Source organism: Melozone crissalis, unplaced genomic scaffold, assembly GCF_028551555.1.
Source record: "Melozone crissalis strain CALT ecotype California unplaced genomic scaffold, PUWL_Pcris_2 ptg000019l_1, whole genome shotgun sequence".
In the NCBI taxonomy this organism is placed as follows: Eukaryota; Metazoa; Chordata; class Aves; order Passeriformes; family Passerellidae; genus Melozone; species Melozone crissalis.
In genome coordinates, this window is record NW_026535797.1 from 19,458,456 (window position 1) to 19,475,628 (window position 17,173).

The following is a 17,173-nucleotide window of genomic DNA, read 5'->3' on the forward strand; positions in this document are numbered from 1 at the left end:
TGAGGTGGATGCAGTAAAGCTGACACTTGTGGCCTGTAAATCTGTTGGGGAGGGTTGGTGGCAATGAGCCCTGCTGTGGAAACAGGGAGAAGTTTGCATGCTGTCTGACCCATCAGTAGCGATGAATCAAACTCAGAGTAAGACTTTGGAATTAATCACAACATAAATGTGAGGATGTTAAACAAGAAAAGGAAAGCAAAAAGCCCTGCACCTCTTTCTTCTCTTGAATATAATTTTATATATACTTATTAACATTTTCCTAAAGGAATTTTTGTTTTGCTGAACTGTTGGAAAAACTCTACCCTTTTGTCCCCAAGGAAAAGCACCCCTCTGGAAAAAGAAATAAGTATCATAGCTGAGCTGCCCCCTTTGGCACTGAGAGAGTGAGGGCTTCTGAGGGACCCACAAATACCACAGAGTGCTCCTTGGCTGAGCCCAGGATGGTGGCAAACTTGCAAAGTAAGAAGGAGGAACCAAACCAACAATTACAGAACTGATAACAAATGTAACTGTAGAGCAGCTCTGCTGATGATCTCCAGGCTAAGCCAGATGTGAGACCAGGGAGGGAGGGGGCCAGTGCCAGGTGCAGGGTCACATCCATTCTAGGCTTCTGCAGCCCCTCTTGGCTTTTCCTCATCACTTCAGTTCTGTTTGACTCTTTTCTTTTCTCTTTTTGTGCACATGAGAAATAAAAGCAAATTTTTTTTCTATGTCATTTTTGTGGCTTCTGGCTTGTTTCTCTTCCCCTCTCCTTCTTTCTCTCTCTTCCTCCACTCCCACAACACTTCACTCTCCAATAGATTCGCCTTGAGGTCTCTGGGAAGTTACATTTGTTGCACCTGGCACCCTTTGGGCACCGTGTAAACAACATTATGATTGTTAACATCCACCATGCTGCGTGATGGACGGCACTGCACATGCTTGCAACACCCTACAGCACAATCCAGCCTCTGAGCCCCCAGCAGCCACCACACGCTCCTGTGCATTGCCAGCAGGACTCCCTCTTCTATTGATCTCACTCAATTGATTCCCAATGATCCATAACACATCAGGTACCCCCAGGTAGTTCGAAAAATCAAAATGCTATTGGGTAGCCACAACATCAGAAAGATGTGGAGTGAAACGCAGAGCCTCCTCCCCCTTTAATCCCATTCCTCATAGCCCAACAGACATAGCCTGGGAGACTCTGTCTAGATGAACTGGGGAACAAAACCCAATGTAAAGTCATAAATTACCCATTCTCCAAGCTATTCGTCATCCACCTAACAAAAGCTGGGCATTATATTCTGGTATGCTATAAACATACCAAATACTGAGGTATTCAGTCAATTCCTCCTCAGTTAAGCATAAGTTCTCCAGGAAGTCCTGTATAGTTTAAGGTCATAGAGGTGGACTAAAAATGTAGCAAGAAGTCAGACTAGGCCAAAACCGTTTTGCTCCTACAATTTTTAGTCATTATAAAATATTTTCATAACTCCTCATAAAAGCCAGTGGGCCCCATTTTCTGCCAGTGCATGTGTATCTTAAGGCAAGTCTGCCCTAAGTGCTGTCATGAAATCAAATATTTTTGCTCATCAGAGAGTTAAAGAGAAATCAAATAGTTTTGCTCATCAGAGAGTTAAATTGCCTTTTGTTTATTTTCTATTTTTCCCTTGCAGTATTAATAGCATAGGCTGAAAATCCCCCAACAGGACATTTTCTGTAAGTGAAAGTCAATTCATTGAAATCCAGACAGACTGTAAAAGCAATTCAGTTTTCACAATACTGCAGCAAAACTGCCTGGCAACTCTCCTGAAGTTGGAGGCCTCAAGTTGCCAGGGTTTGCTGCCTGCGAGAGACAGGCCTGGGATGTGAAGTAGGGATAGGCTTGCACTCAAAATTGGAATAAAACTGGATTCCCCAATTCGGACACTTTTTATGCATCAGAATTCTCTTTCTCTACCAAAGTTTCAGTGATAAGAATCAAAAAGAAAATTGATAGATGAATCCTAGATGTTAAATTGACTGGAATAAAAGGAAATCATTACTGTACATTCACTGTCAGAGGTGAAAGACAGGCTAAGAATCACCAGATAGATGTGTCAGACAAACGCAAAATGGATTTTCAAAATTCATCCTATAATCTTATAAGAATGATTTAGAAACTAGCATGATTATCTCATTTGTATCACAAAATACAGCCCAGAGATCTTTGCCCTGACATTCCTGTGTAAGTCTCCATAACTGGCAGTAGAACTACAGCAAAACTTTTGCAACTTTCAAGAACTTATATATCTTGCAAAAATAAATACTTGCATGAAAGAGCTATTTCCACCATTCAGACTAGTATTATTTTCCTTTAATAATTCTGCATAGTCAATGGGAGTTTTCTCAGTGTGAAAATGTTATGTGATAAAACTAAAAAGAGCACCACAGTCTGTCTCCTAATGAGGAAAATGATATTGTGAAGGTTTATACAACACTAAGTAAAGAAATCCTCTTTATGATGACTCTGACAAGAAAAATAAAGAAAAGATTGAACATTCTGAGATGATGACAATCTTCTTTAAATACACTCTTTAATAATGAGTGTAGGCAAGAAAAGATAATACACATCTGAAGGTATTCATTTAGGTAGAGATGAATATACTGGACACAAAATCAGTACTGAAAAACCGTAAGAACCTGAGGAGGGGCAAAAATGGAAGAACAGCAAACATGACATCAATGGAAAGGAACAAGGAAAAAGACCATCCTGAAAACTACAGTCTAGCAAACCTATACAATGATGTCTGTGTCCGAAGAAAAATGCTTGAAAATATTAAGGGAAGGATCCACTCGCTAAAAAAGTAGCAGTTAATGAAGATATGCCTTGTAAACAGTCTGTATATAAATTTTTCTCTTCTTTAGAAAAAAACTGGAAAAATCTTCAGGACAGTTAACTTACATGATTCAGGCCCCGTCTGCAGCGAAGTAAAGAATGTTTGTATTGTCAGCACTTCATACTTAAAAATCATGATCCAAGTACAGGCAAAAATCACAAGATACGTTAGAAATAATGTAATTTGTATATAACAACATTTTGTATATATGTATATTTATATACATGAATATAACATAAATACAAAAGAACTTTTATCTGACTTCTAGTTTCAGTGTTCTCAAGACATCTACAGCTACATTATTAATGGTGCCTCTTCCTCTGTAAGAGCCAGAAATTTACTTCTAGTGAAAAGGAAGGATCTCATTGCATCACAGGGACCTTGTGGCTCAGTGCTTTTGGAAGCAGCTCAAATGTCACAAGACCTGGAAATGGCCCAGCAACTCCTGGCAAGGCTGACAGGGCTGGTCTGATACCAAAGCTTATCAAAGGCCTGGATGTTTTCTCCTGTGTGATATTTTGGTGGAAGATGTCATCCAAAGCCTATTTGATAATTTCAGGTTCAAAATTCTACCTGGAAATTCATTCTGTAGTAGCAGCTTGGAAAGGACTGTTTTCCACTGGTTCTTATCCATGTACCAGGAGAACCCCTCTTGTGAACCTTGGCTGCTTCTTGCAAACCCTGTCTCCTGCCAGGCCCTTCTTTCAAGATCTCTTTCTGTGCCTTGCCAGCTCTTCCCCAGGCATGCTGACCCCTGACGTTGCTCACAATGAGGAATACGTGGGCTCTCTGTAAACTCTGTTCCTCCTTCTCTCCTCCTACCCTCCCAGGTATAACCTCCCACATGTTTCTTACACACACTGGGGAGAGCATCCAGCACCCTACACTCCATGCTCAGGTACTAGTGGCTTCTCCACACTACTCCCTTTCCCTCACACATTCAAAGCAACTTCTCTGTCCTTACTGTTTTCATTGTTCTTCACAGTCTCTTTTACTAAGGAACAGAAAGTTTCAGGAAGGAGGCAACATCTTTACTACAGGCACCCTAACTTTTTTCTGCCATTTGTAAGCAAATGCTGACCCTCTGAAACTGCAACCTTCTGTGGCTTCTGACCATTGGAAGAAAAGCTGTAGGGGACTTGTTTTGAAGTTTTGAAGGGTTTGTTTGGTTTTATTTTAAACTCAAAGAAGATAGATTTAGATTAGATTTTAGGGAGTAATTTTGACTGTGAGGGTGATGATACGTTAGAACAGGTTGCCCAGAGAGGTTGTGGATGCCCCATCCCAAGAAGTGTTCAAGGCCAGGCTGGATGGGGCTTGAGAAAACCTGATCTAGAAAGTGGCATCCTTGCCCACTGCAGGTGAGTTGGAGTGAGACAAAATTTAAGGTTCCTTCCAACCCAAACATTCTACGATTCTGTAATGACTTTTAACCTGAGACTAATTTCAAACACATCCTGTTGAACATCCACAAAAGGAAGACAAACAAAATCTACACAGAAAACTCAAATGGACTGAACAGGGTGAAACTTCACACAGGTAGAGAACCTCTCTTCACAGAAGAAAGAAGCTTTTTTTTTTTCTATGTTAGCATCCATGAGAATCCTGTCTTAACCACAGAGCTGCATTTAGAATGTCTTTAATACACCAGCAATGGTTAGTTACACTGCCCAAATAATCAGGCAGCTTCCACATATATACTTCACAGACTCATATATGAAAGTCAAATCATCATTTTCAAGCAAATCAACCCAAAGCCCCCTATTTTCACGCTGCTTTCTCTAACATCAAGATCAGTAGTTTTTAGTGTACACTTTTAAAATCACTAGTTTATTTTTAAGGAAAATGCCTTTAATGTAACTGGGAAAGGTAAGCTTGTGGACAGAGATGGACTGTACAAGCAGTTATTCTTCTACTGCTTGCTTTTTGTTCTTACTCTTTGCTAATTGAACAAGATTGAAAATCATTTATCTGGATATGCTTCATATCACGGAACATGACATAAAATCCAGGAACCCAAATTTTAACCAGTAACATCTAGCTAACAGTTAGCTGTCTGACCTATCAGGAAAGTTTATATATCCTATCTCCCATCAAAACTGAGCAGAAATAGGATAACAGCTTGCTAGTGCTACCAGCTAAGTCAACCTTTTTTCTCAGGCCAATACAGTTCACAGTCAGAAAGTTCCAGACAGACTCTGCACAGAATCATTCTCCTTAAAATGTTGTGAATTGCCTGTTTGAACTTGAAAAGTCCCAGAGAAAAAAAAAAGAGTAGTACAATAATTGAGCCAAAGCAACAAAGCAGGGTACCCAAAACTTAGTAAGTGCCAGAATACAGAGAGATTGGACAGAACTCTGCAGGCAATGTGCCAGAGGGAACAGGAGAGAAATTAAATCAACCTGTCATACTTCTTGCTCTCTAACTTGGTAGTCTATTAGTAACAGGGTAAGATTAGCAGAAGGGGTTTGCACCATCATGAACAGAAATTCCTTGTACACACCCTCATCCACCTTTGTCCAGCAACCCATTAACATCAAGCAAGTATAATATGCTAGTAGGTTAAATTTCCTAATCAACCAGGATGTGAGCATGTTATAGCTACTTAGTATTCAGTTTGCTATTTAAAAAATGATTTGGTAGAGAATCAGGCCCTCCTCACCCTCTCTAGCTGACTCTCATCTGATTCTAATTCAATTTCTCTGCCTATTGTTTATTTCACCGCTCCCCTGTGAAGTGTCAAATGCTGATGTTCCGTCAGCCTAGAACTGTCGTTTATATTTGTCATTCAGTCCTTGTTAAAATATAAAACAGGACTGCGCCTGCCTTGGAGCGCTCTGCCTGGGAATTCCCTGTGGTAAAATTAGTCCATTTAGATGGAAAGTTTTGTGTCACTCCCCTGTCTAAATTGGCAGATCTGGCTCTTTTGCAAAAACCAATAAACTGTGAACCTTGATGCATCTGTCAATCAAACTCATCTTTCGTGAGCAAAGCCAGATGACAACAAAAGCTGGGCAGGCTCCTCCGATTGGTTCTTCTCATTTAGGCATATCAGGAGGCACCTGTCACTCCTCTGGCTCAGCATCATGCTCAGAGGGACTCGATTCCCGGAGAGATGAAGCCTTATTGGGGGCTGGGTTGGGGCTGGGATGGGAAAGGAGAAAGGGGGAGTTTACCCTTCTCACTTTCAGTACAATCTGCAGCTTGGCTCCTTCCTCATAGCACTGGTGGGAGGCAAGGAACTGGCATCACCTTTTGTTCTGAAAATGCTTTTTTCACATCTTAAGCAAGCACTTTGATTTCTTAAACTACAGGTTTTCTGGTGGCTAAAAGGAGCAGTAAATATGACATGCTACATCCCTGGGGCTCTGGAACTAAGCCACAATACCAGAGGAGAGAGAGGACATATTCCAAACCCCTTTCCAAAGCTGCTGTGCCACTGTGCCTATCTGGTCTGCCACTGAGGAGAAGCAGAGAAAGTATTTCTACCTCTCTGCTAGGAAAGAAGGGGTTTGCAAACTGTTTGCATTTCAAAGGAAGTATTTCATATATAAAGGCATAAAAGAGGGAATAAAATGGCAGCAAAGATCAATAGCTCACTCCACCAGACTTGAGAGGAGCTGGCACTTAGGAGCTGATGATACTCTGGGAACAAACCCCAGAGGGAGCAGAACTTCATAGGACATCTCAACTTGTCCAGTTTTCACTGGAAAATTCTGAACTCTGCTGTCTGCCCCAAAAAAGGAGGCCAAATCTTTATTATTTTTTTCTTTTGCTTTCCAAAAACTGATTTGAAATTATTTTTATAAATGTTCTCATTTGCATACTTGCTTTAGGTTGCTATTAAATCAATCAAGGAACTTTTTCTTCCACAGAACTGTTGCTTGATGGTGGACTTATGTTGCCTCTTAGGCACCCCATCACAAACCTCATCTCAAGTACCTCCTTTTTTTTTTTCTACTTTTTTTTTGCTCAGAACATCCCTGCCTTCATATGTGACTGTTTGCAGGAATCATTGTAATTATCTTGGTAAGGCAGTAGCCAAACAGTTCTCTCAAAATCAGAATACACTACATGACTATTTCTCACAGTTACCGTGCAAGTCTCATCAAAGTTTTGTGCTTTTGCTCCAAGAAGGATATGTGATAAAAGATTGAAACCTCAGCCTTCCTAAACAGTTGTGAGTTCTTTTGGTTCTACCATCCAGTGTCAATTACAGGCTCAAAAACAAAAGACAAAAAGCCTAAAATCAAACTGCAAAAAAGCTCTTTACAACATTAAAGGTCATATCATTATTCTTACTTACTGAGTGTATGAGACTTGCCAAACTGGACATAGTACAGATTTTCATGTGAGATGAATCTGGTAAAATATTGACCAGGTGATACTAGTTAGCCTCATATACACACCTGCTGGGCTACACATATAAGGTCAAAATACAATTTGTACCTCAGTGTCTAAGGTCTTGAACAGATTGCTAAAAGACTGCTTTTAGCAGGCAGGTTACAGAGTATGGAGTGATTACACAAAGCAGCATAGCCACAGGCTGCAATCTTGGAAAGGAACATTGCAAATTGTGACTATGAACCATATTAATATCACCTACAGATCCTGAGACAATGACTCTGTGCCTCATGCACTGTACACAGTAAGACATCATTCCTGTCCTGAGCAGCCTACTTATCATTAGAGAAAACTGAAAGGGAAAGTGACTCATTCAGAACTGCTCACCTGATCATTGACAGCAAAGGAACAACACATAAGTCTCAACAGCTCTGCCAGCTGGAACCTCCTGCTCTTTATGCAGGTATGGATAAAAGCAAAGGGAACTATCATCAATTGGTTTGGGGTTTTTTTTGGTTTTTTGTTCTTTTTTTTTTTTAACAGATTCTTGTGAAATTAAATTAAAGAAGAGATAATAAATTTTCAAAACAGGTTTTCTACCTGCTGCATCATATTCTGGCAGGGGAGTACATGCATGTAATACATACAATGTCTAAGCAAATGAACTGGAAACACTGTGACAAAAAAAGAGAAACTTTATAAGGCTGTTTTGTGGAAATAAAGTGCTAACAGAGAGCACACCAATAGGCCAAAGAATGTCAATAAAGTTTTTAAGTGTTTCGGGAGACACTCAGCCAAGATTCCAAAAGCAGCTCTCTAAAACGTAACTCATACTCAAGGATCTAACCAAACATCACAGGTTTCCCAGAATCACCAAGAGCCCAGCACCTTCCCTGTTCACAAGCATCTTTTCTTGTTGTGGATGCACGCAGGAGGGGAATTCCTTCCATGATTTATTCCCATCTCAGGACTCTGCTTTGTAGGTTCACTGCCCAACAACTGCAAGATACTGGCCAGTATTCTGAACTGCATAATCTTTTGTTATTTGGTTTCTCCTTTGTCAAAATATTCCAGAGGCTCAGTCTCTGCAGTTGTAACCAGCTCTTCTAAAGAGTTCAAATGTGAGCTAGGTATGTAAATATGTACAGTTCAGTATTTTCACTACAAGACTTTGAAAAGTGTTTGGACACTCAGTTGCACATTATACAATGAGTTTTAGCTTTTTTGAATTTTCTTGTTAAAGATCCCTGAAAACCCATCCATCATTTTAATGTCTATCTACTCACATAAATTAATTCATTTATGCTTAACTTGCTCTTCTTTGAAAGCTCTGGGCTTTAGGTTGATTAGGAAAAACTCATCCTGTTTTTCTACCAACTAGATTACATATTCACCATTCAACTTCCTTTTGGGTTTTAGTATAAATCAAAACAAACTTAAATTATACCCCATCTCCAGCTATTTCATTGTGCTTTCCCTTCTGTCTGTATCAGCTGATCACTCTCACTAGATGTAGATATTACTGTCTGCAGCAGAAATTCTCTTGCTGCTTTGTGTTTGTACAACAGGTACCATAGTGGGCTCTTGGCCCCCTCCAGTAATCTGAAAGAGCTCCCACAAAATAAACTTTGAACAGCAAAATATTTTTGGAGAAAAGGTCACCAAATAGCATTGTTGTGAAACATTCGGGTGATGCTGAATGTATCTTCTCCTTGGAGGTGAATTCTCTGAAATTACTGGCTTCCTGGAAATTCCTGCTCTGGGTCACAGTGCCAGATATGAAGTTTCCACCAAAAGAGGGGAGAGAGAGTGGAAACAAAACTAAAAGTATTTTAGAACAGTCTTGATTCTCGAGAGTTGTCAGTCTCTATCAATATCTCTGATATTGTCACAAATGCCTTTCTAGTTTTGTCTTTGATATGGATTGCCCATTTTGACTCATTGTTTGTTTACTCTTGTGTTTTACATCTTCATTTGTATTTTGCTTTGATAATACAACAAAACTAAAAAAAAGAAATAACATTTTTATTTGCAGTCCCAAGCTGAGTCTGAGCACAGATATCATCCATTCCCTCAGAAGAGAGGGAGACACCAGAACATTTGAGACCCATGGCAAACAGTCTGCAGGGAAAGGAAGATGTTTCCAAGGACATATCTCAGGGCTGGGCCTCATCATTTTTGTGTTCCATTCTAAGGTGACTGGAAGGCTTTTTGGAGTCTTTCCTTCTAAGTGAGTCATACACTGGCAAGGGTACTAGGTTATTTTTGTCATCTCTGAACTACAAATATTTTAATTTATGAAAATCAAAGCTTTGGTGTATCTCTTCCCTTGTATAACCACTCAGAACACAGCAAAGTTGAGGCTGGATTATTTGGTTGCTTATGTACAGAACATGTTTTTTGTGCAATACGTATCTATCTGTGCATGTTAACAGTGAGCACCAGAGCACACGTTAAATGGCCAACCAAAAACCCCAGAAGGCAGCTGAAAGCTTAGACTAATGAGCTTGGTTTATGCTCCAGAATAGTTCCTAATTTGCCAAAACAGATACTAATTTTGAAACACCCGATGCTGCTACCACAAGAGATACATACTGACAACAATCATACAGAGGCAAGAACTTCCTTATGCTCCTTCTCTTCAGACATAAGTGTTGTGATTGCAGGTCCTCTCACTTTGTCCCATTAACCCTCTTTCAAAGCAGGGTAAATATGTAAGCCACTGATCATTTGGTTTGCTTAGCAAAGACAGAAAACATTTTTCCTGACACTGTTTCTCCTTTGGCACACAGAACTAGTGGGCAGTCTGTCTAATATGGCTTGCTCCTAAACTGCTCAACCTTGAAAAAAAATTCAGGATTCTAGTTTTGGTTAGCAGGGCCAAAATAATAACAACATACTGCTTCTACCATCTATTCCCATTGTATTATATTTTTCCCTTAAAATGAGCTTTTGTCAACCTCTTATTTAAATGCTGAGCAAGTCACCTAAGATACAGCCCAGACTGAAGAAGCCAAAGAGAGAAGAAAATGGTCATTAGAAGGAGGAGGGGAAAGAGTTTAAAACCAAAAGCACCAGCCAGACCTCCTCCATGGAAGGCTTCATGTCCCTTGAATAAACACAGTGCTAAAGAACTCCTTCATACGACTCTCTGTGCTGCCAAAGTAGCAGACTGATACTCACAGAAGTTTCTGCTGTGAATTCAGGCATGATTCCAGTGTTTGAAAATACATGATATTGATAGCAACCAACTTGTACATACAATCAATTATGGTTCTCAACTTGAACAATGAGATTTTGCTTTTTTGTCCTTTCTGTACCTTTTCTTAATCCTGCAGGATGTTCATCTTTATAATGGTTAGCTCACTCAGACTCACTGGAGAGCTCCTATCAAGCTCAGTTAACAATGCAGTATCGGTACCACAAGTTACCTGTGCTGTGCTAAAAACAGAGGTTGACTCTACAAATACCAGTGAGAATCTGTCAGTTCTGCTCCTAACTGAGTATCCACTTGGCCATGAAGTTAGTCCCCTAAATTTCATTTTACTAGCCATAAACAGAGTTGCTTAAAGACAAATTGCTATGAAGACCACTGCCATCTTCTGCTTGAATCACAAGCACACCAGAAGGCACTCGGGGATCTCTTATCTACAAGCAACTACAATAATTCTCCCTTACAAGTCACACATGAATAAAAACCTCTTGTTTCTGATTAGACCATCTACAACTTTCTGTAAACCTCCATTCCAGATTAGTCACTGCATAAATGAGGCATAGCATTGTTATTACTTCCTCCACCAAGTATACAAGAATCTGTACATAGCTCTTCAGGGCTCCAGGCAGAAATCTTAGCTGCACAATTCATTCAAAAACTCTTCCAAATTCAAATGCTTTTCATGTCTTCAGGAATTTCTGTTCAAATTCATAATTGTGACATTTTCTTACCTTTATCTGTGCTTCACGTGGTCTGTTGCTGTGCTGCTCAGGGCATTCTTTGACCTCTGCATCCCCTGGTGTCAGAAAGACTCTTAATTGGAATTCATTAAAAAGGTTCCTAAACACTCCCCAGAAGATAAGCGACAGGCTTCCTTAGCAGAACCAGACTCTGCAGGCCACAAGAACACAAGAAAAAGATGGCAATTGATTAAATTACAAAGTAGCAAATTAAAAGCTGATTAAAATTTTTCCCCACCAGTTTGTATTTTGACGAACTGAATTTGTAACCACAGGAAGTTACGAAGATTCCAGAAAATTCTTGACAGTTTTATAAACAGAAAAAAAATCCAGAGTTATGAGCACCCAACAAGCATTCTGCAGGTTATCTGAGCTCACAACAAAGTGGAGGAGATTCCTCTGTCTGCCCATTGCACAATTTTACCTTCCTGTAAGGAATCTGTTGAAACTACTGCTAGAGATGGTTGACCATGCAAAACATGAGCATTTCTTACAAATCCTATACTTTTAAATACACAGAAATACCATTAAAAGGGAGGAAACAGCCTGAGACTTTGGCTTGCATTTCTAACTGTGGGGCCTGCTGAAGGAGCTGCATATTGAATAATTTTAAGTCATTTGTCTTGCTGCTTTAGCTACCTATTATATCCTGGTTAGTTCTAAATGCAACCCTCTTGAAGCTTATTTTGGTTCATTTTATCTCCATTATTTTATGCAGAGTTCAGTTTTGAATGAACTGCCTCTTCAGTAACAGGAGTTTTTTCATCTGTATTTCGCAATGCATGAAGATTTGCATTTTTTCAGGTTTTACTCTCTCTCTTCAATTTTTAGGGGTAATTTTTAAATAAAATTGTTTGTGTTCCTGTCTCACAGATTCAGTGTCATAGGAGAAAATATGCCTGTTTACTTCTTTAATGTGTCCTATGTCATGTTCACCTCACTGGCTCAGGACAGCTTGATCATAACCGTTTTTCGCAGAAGCTTGATTTGCCTTCTGTATGCACCACTGTCAGTCAGCCCTCTGAAGTCAAAAGAGTAACATTCATGTAAACAGTGAGCAAGTGAAACTGGAATCAGGCACTGACTTTTAAGATAGCTGTTTTCAAGTTCATTGCCACAGCCACCCCAGAGGAGACTCCTATTGCACTGTGATCATCTTGTCTGGCCTCTGATATGAGATACCCATAGGGCTGCTCTGAATTAATTCCTGCTGTGGGTCCAATAACTGGAGCTGAAGTAGGAGAATCTGTTTCTGAGGAACATTTGCTATCAACTGTAAAAGTTCAAGTGCTGGAAAATACAGTGAACCCTAACTGTAATATTTTGACAGCTGATTACCTGCACTGTTAGAAATATGCACATTTTTTCTGGTTGAATTTACCTGGTATCAATTTATAGGTGCTGGAGCTTCTCAGATAGCAAATTGTGACCAAGCTATATTGCAGAGTTCTTTGCTACCAAACAATATGTCCTTCATTTTTGTTCATATGTATAAACTGTAACACTACTAATCTTACTTTTATGGAGGAAAAAAATCCTTTTATAAATAACCTGAATTTAGACTTTATATCTGTGTGTGGAGTCACCCTAAATAAAAGAGACTATTCTTATGTTCTTTCCTGTACACTTGCTTTTAGCACAGTAGCTTTAAATGTCTTTCTAACTGGCGGAAAACTTGGGGGCTCTACAAAAAGACTGTCTCAAATCCTTTGCAGTTTTACTATGATAGCTGCTGCTGGCTTCCTACATCTCCTCACCCAACCTACTTTGTTTTAGCACCCTACAAGTTCTGATGCTCGTACGTTGTCCGGCAGGATGAAGGCTAGAGGCTTGACCCAACCCAGCATAAAAGCAACAATACAAAGACAACCATAAACAAGCATTTGGTCTCCTCAAAGCCCAGTTACACAGTTTTTAATAGATGAGAATTATATTTATGTTTGCTTTTAATATGACCGAACAAAATAAAGAGAGATCATCTACCACACATTGTTGTGTTTTACCACCCCCAGTTTGGGGCTTGCCACTCAAATTCAGTTCTGTCCCCAGGCTGTTTATGATATGGACACTCATTTTGACAGGTGGACTGATGAAATCTTGAGTCCCAAGATGGCTGAAGGCTGGTAAACTGAGCCACAGTGCTCCAAAACCAAGACATGCCCAACTAGCCCGCAGCTAAAGGCTCTGGATGGCTGTTCCAGAAATGCTGAGCTCTGACTTAATGCTGCTTGCAATGAGATGAGCAGGAATGCTACTGGTAATTCTTCCACTGATCTCAGCATTGAGTTATTTTGATACATCCCACTTACAGGGGAGAGAAGTCCACGGGAGGAGGCTGAGGTCAAGATGAAGATAGTGAAGCTGGTCCTCTACCCATGCATACAACCAACATTTCACAGACCTATCTCTGCCTGACCAAGTCTGTAGTACATCTCTTTAGGACACTCAAAGATTCCTAGAAGATACATAATTTAAAAATTCATTTAATGTTTATGCACATACTTTTGTTGCACCCAAATTGAATTTCCTTCTGTCTTTGGTTGGTTTTAACATTATCCATGCTGTAGCGCATGCATGTGCATGCATACCCACTCTTCTGCATTCAGAAGTTGTGAAGTCAAAAGCAGTAAAATGATCAGATACATTGCTCTGACTAAAAACTGAATCCCTATGTGAGAGTCATGACATTTTAATGAAAATGTAACAGTGATGTAATTTTAATTATATTGGGAAGCCCTGCATTGTCTCAATTGTGGACAATGTGAAATTATATAACCTGGGATCATCAGTGGCATATATAGGACCAGGCACCCCTTTACGACTCATACAGAGACAAAACTAGGAACCCAAATCACAGAATTTGTTTTGCAAGATGTGATGCTTTCTTGGACATCCCTGACAATGACAGACACCAATGACTCCCAAGGTACCAGACATCACTCAGTATCTACTGAAATTGTATTTGGGCCCCCATCAGATTTTTGAGGGTTAACCAGATGTGTCCCTAACTTCTCAGTCACTTTGTTATGAGGGAGAAATAGAGATGTAAGCATTACAGGTGGAAGCTTGTGGCTGAGCCCCAAAGACACCACAGAACAACTATGAGCTTTTATTGTTGGGGTTTTTTTCTTCCTTTTTTTTCCTCCCAAGTCATGGTGCTATTTGTGGAAAAGCAGCACTGTGACTCCCACTATGAGAGACGTGGCACTCCCTTCCTCTCCCAATCCTCCTTGTGCACTATCCATTGCACTGAGTTGTAATGAAGAGTGCCGAAAAGGAACAGAATTTTTCTTGTCTTTCATTTTATTTTTTAAGCAATCTCTTCCTCCACCTCTTCTTTCTTCTACTCCTCCTCTTCTTCATCCTCCCACCCACCCCCATCCTGTCCATCTCCCCTCATCCTACTCACACACCACTCCCCCCCTTTACCGGTATCCAACACTGTCAACCCAAACACATGATAAATTGCCCTGTCAACAGAATTCATTCAGGGACCAATTAATTCCACAGAAATGAACCAGGAGCCATCAGTTGCTGAAAAACTCCAAGTGCAGGGAGCGAGGAAGCTAGCTTTGTGTGTGTGTGTGTGTGAGAGAGAGAGAGAGGCTTGGGAAGTTAGTCTGACAGAAATTGGTCATTTAATGCTTAAGTGCACTGTAGACAGCCCTGTCATAGCAGCCGGCATGGCAAAAACTCCCCCAGTGCTTTATTTATTAATTATGTGGAGCAGCACGGGGGTCACTTCACTGTCTCAATACAGACTCATCAACTTTACTTCTTGTCACTGGGAGAGATCCCACAGCATGTGAGATAGAGGGCCAGGCCTTTTTCTGGCTCTGTCTCCTGCCACCCTGCTACAATACAGGATAGAAGCAAGTTTGGAAGAGGACCACTTGTGCCCTCAGTGAGAGTGGGCAGCGGCAGATGGGGACACAAGGACATCCAGAGGTAGAAGGCAAACCATTATCCTGCTGCTGCCCAGCTCTAGAGCAGGGATGGTGGGAGCCTGGAGATTTCATTTGCAAAGCTTCCTCATTATCCTCCTTCAAACTCTCCTTAGCCATGATGCCTGCAAAAATCTGACAGCAGTTAGGCTGCTGATGTATTATGAGTACTGCCTATCCTGCTGATCAATAGTGTCTCATTGCTCCTTGCTGTATTCCCCCAGCTGTCCGTACTAGCCGTTGCTTCTTTGGCTCATATTCGTAAGCTCTCTGAGGGCAAGACCATCCTTCTCTCACACACAAGTACAGCACCAGGCAATGCCTAATCTCTGAGAAGTCCTCCTCAAATGGTAGTAACAGAAAGAATAATAACAACGGTTATTATAATAATAATAATAACAGTTATTATTATTATAACAACACAATTCTATCCTTTCACAGAATTACAGAAAATAAGGTTGAAGTTGGCCTTAGGAGATTGATAAGACCATGCCTTTGCCAAGACAGGTTCAACCACCGTTAAAGTACTAAACCTTTTTGTCTGGCCAAACAAGTCTTATCAACAAAAAAGGCTATACAACCTCCCAATACAGTCCTCCTCAGTGCTCCACCACCCCATTTTGCTCTTCACCTTGCACGTGGCTTTAGAGTTTGAAAACATCAATTCCCTCACAAAAAAACCCCATCAAGCCAGGTCCTGAAATGTATCTCCACCTTTAAGTAAGAGACAGACATGTCTCTACCACATGGTATAGATTTACAGATGATGCATGGGCTGCTCTTTAATATTTTCTTGCCTGCTTATAAAACAACAGGATGCATTCTAGTTTAATCTAACAGAACATGAATTTTCCAACTGGGTCAGTAGAACCAAATTTTCATCTTCCATTAGACAGCTTAAAAACATTCAGAAATCCTGGGAGTGGTGATACTGCACTAGCATTGCAGATTTTAGACCTCTCACTAGTAGCTCTGCTCTTTCAAGTCCCCCACTGAAGAAGAAACAACTTTTCCTTCACATTTGATGTCCAGTGAAGAACTGCACTGTTGGACCCTTCCACCTGACTCTGAGATTAGTTCAGCTGATTAGAGTAAGGTGCTAATAATGTCATGGTTGTGGCTTCAATCTCTATACGGGCCATTCACTCAGGGGTTGGACTCGATCACTGTGAGTCCCTTCCAAGTCAGACTGTTCTGCCATATTATTTCATCTGATGCCTGAAGAAACAGACCTATACTTCCAAGTCTTTGATTCCTGATCTGGATTTTACTAACCTTTGGGAATACTCAAGAACAAGGCTTAAGTGCATTTCTTCTGCAGACGTCTCTCCAAATAAACATCTGTCTCTTCATTCTCATCAGCATAATAAGGAAAAGCAAAACCACAGCAAAATTCTGAGTTTATGAACTACTGCAGTTGTATCTTGGCACAAAGCTGTTGCCTTTACCTTTCCCAACCCCATCGTGGTTCAGTTTAAAGAGGCCAGAAATCCTTTCCCTGCCTATCACGGTACACAGAGGGGAGAACATACCTAGCAACTTACCTGCCTAAGCTAAAACACAACAGGTCATTAGTTCCTAGTGTGAAAATGTCAAACCACTTCACTATTTACTGGGGAATTACACTGTGATGCAGCTGATAATGATTTATGAGGAGGAGGCTGGGGGTTTCAGAGGGTACAGACCATCATCATCCGAGCTTATGCAAATCAAGGACACAGACTTTGCAATGCAACTAATACTGACAATCAGAGAAAGGAATCCTTTGATTCTAGGAGATCAATATGGACCGTCATGAGCACTATTATTGCTGATACCTTTTCTTGTAAGAACAGTCTGACTCTGTAGGCTGTTAACTTAGTCAACAGCAGAGGATGAAAAGTGGTATTTGGCTGATGAGCTTTCTAATAATGGGGGTTGCTATCTACAAGTGTTCAGCAAGTCAGAAAACAGCCTGAAAAGTCCAAAAGCAAAAAAATGGCAGGGATGACTGAGTGTTTTCATCTTACTTTAACCCTTTCACCTTTTACATGGCTAGTAAAGCTACATTCTAAAGTGAAAGTTACCTT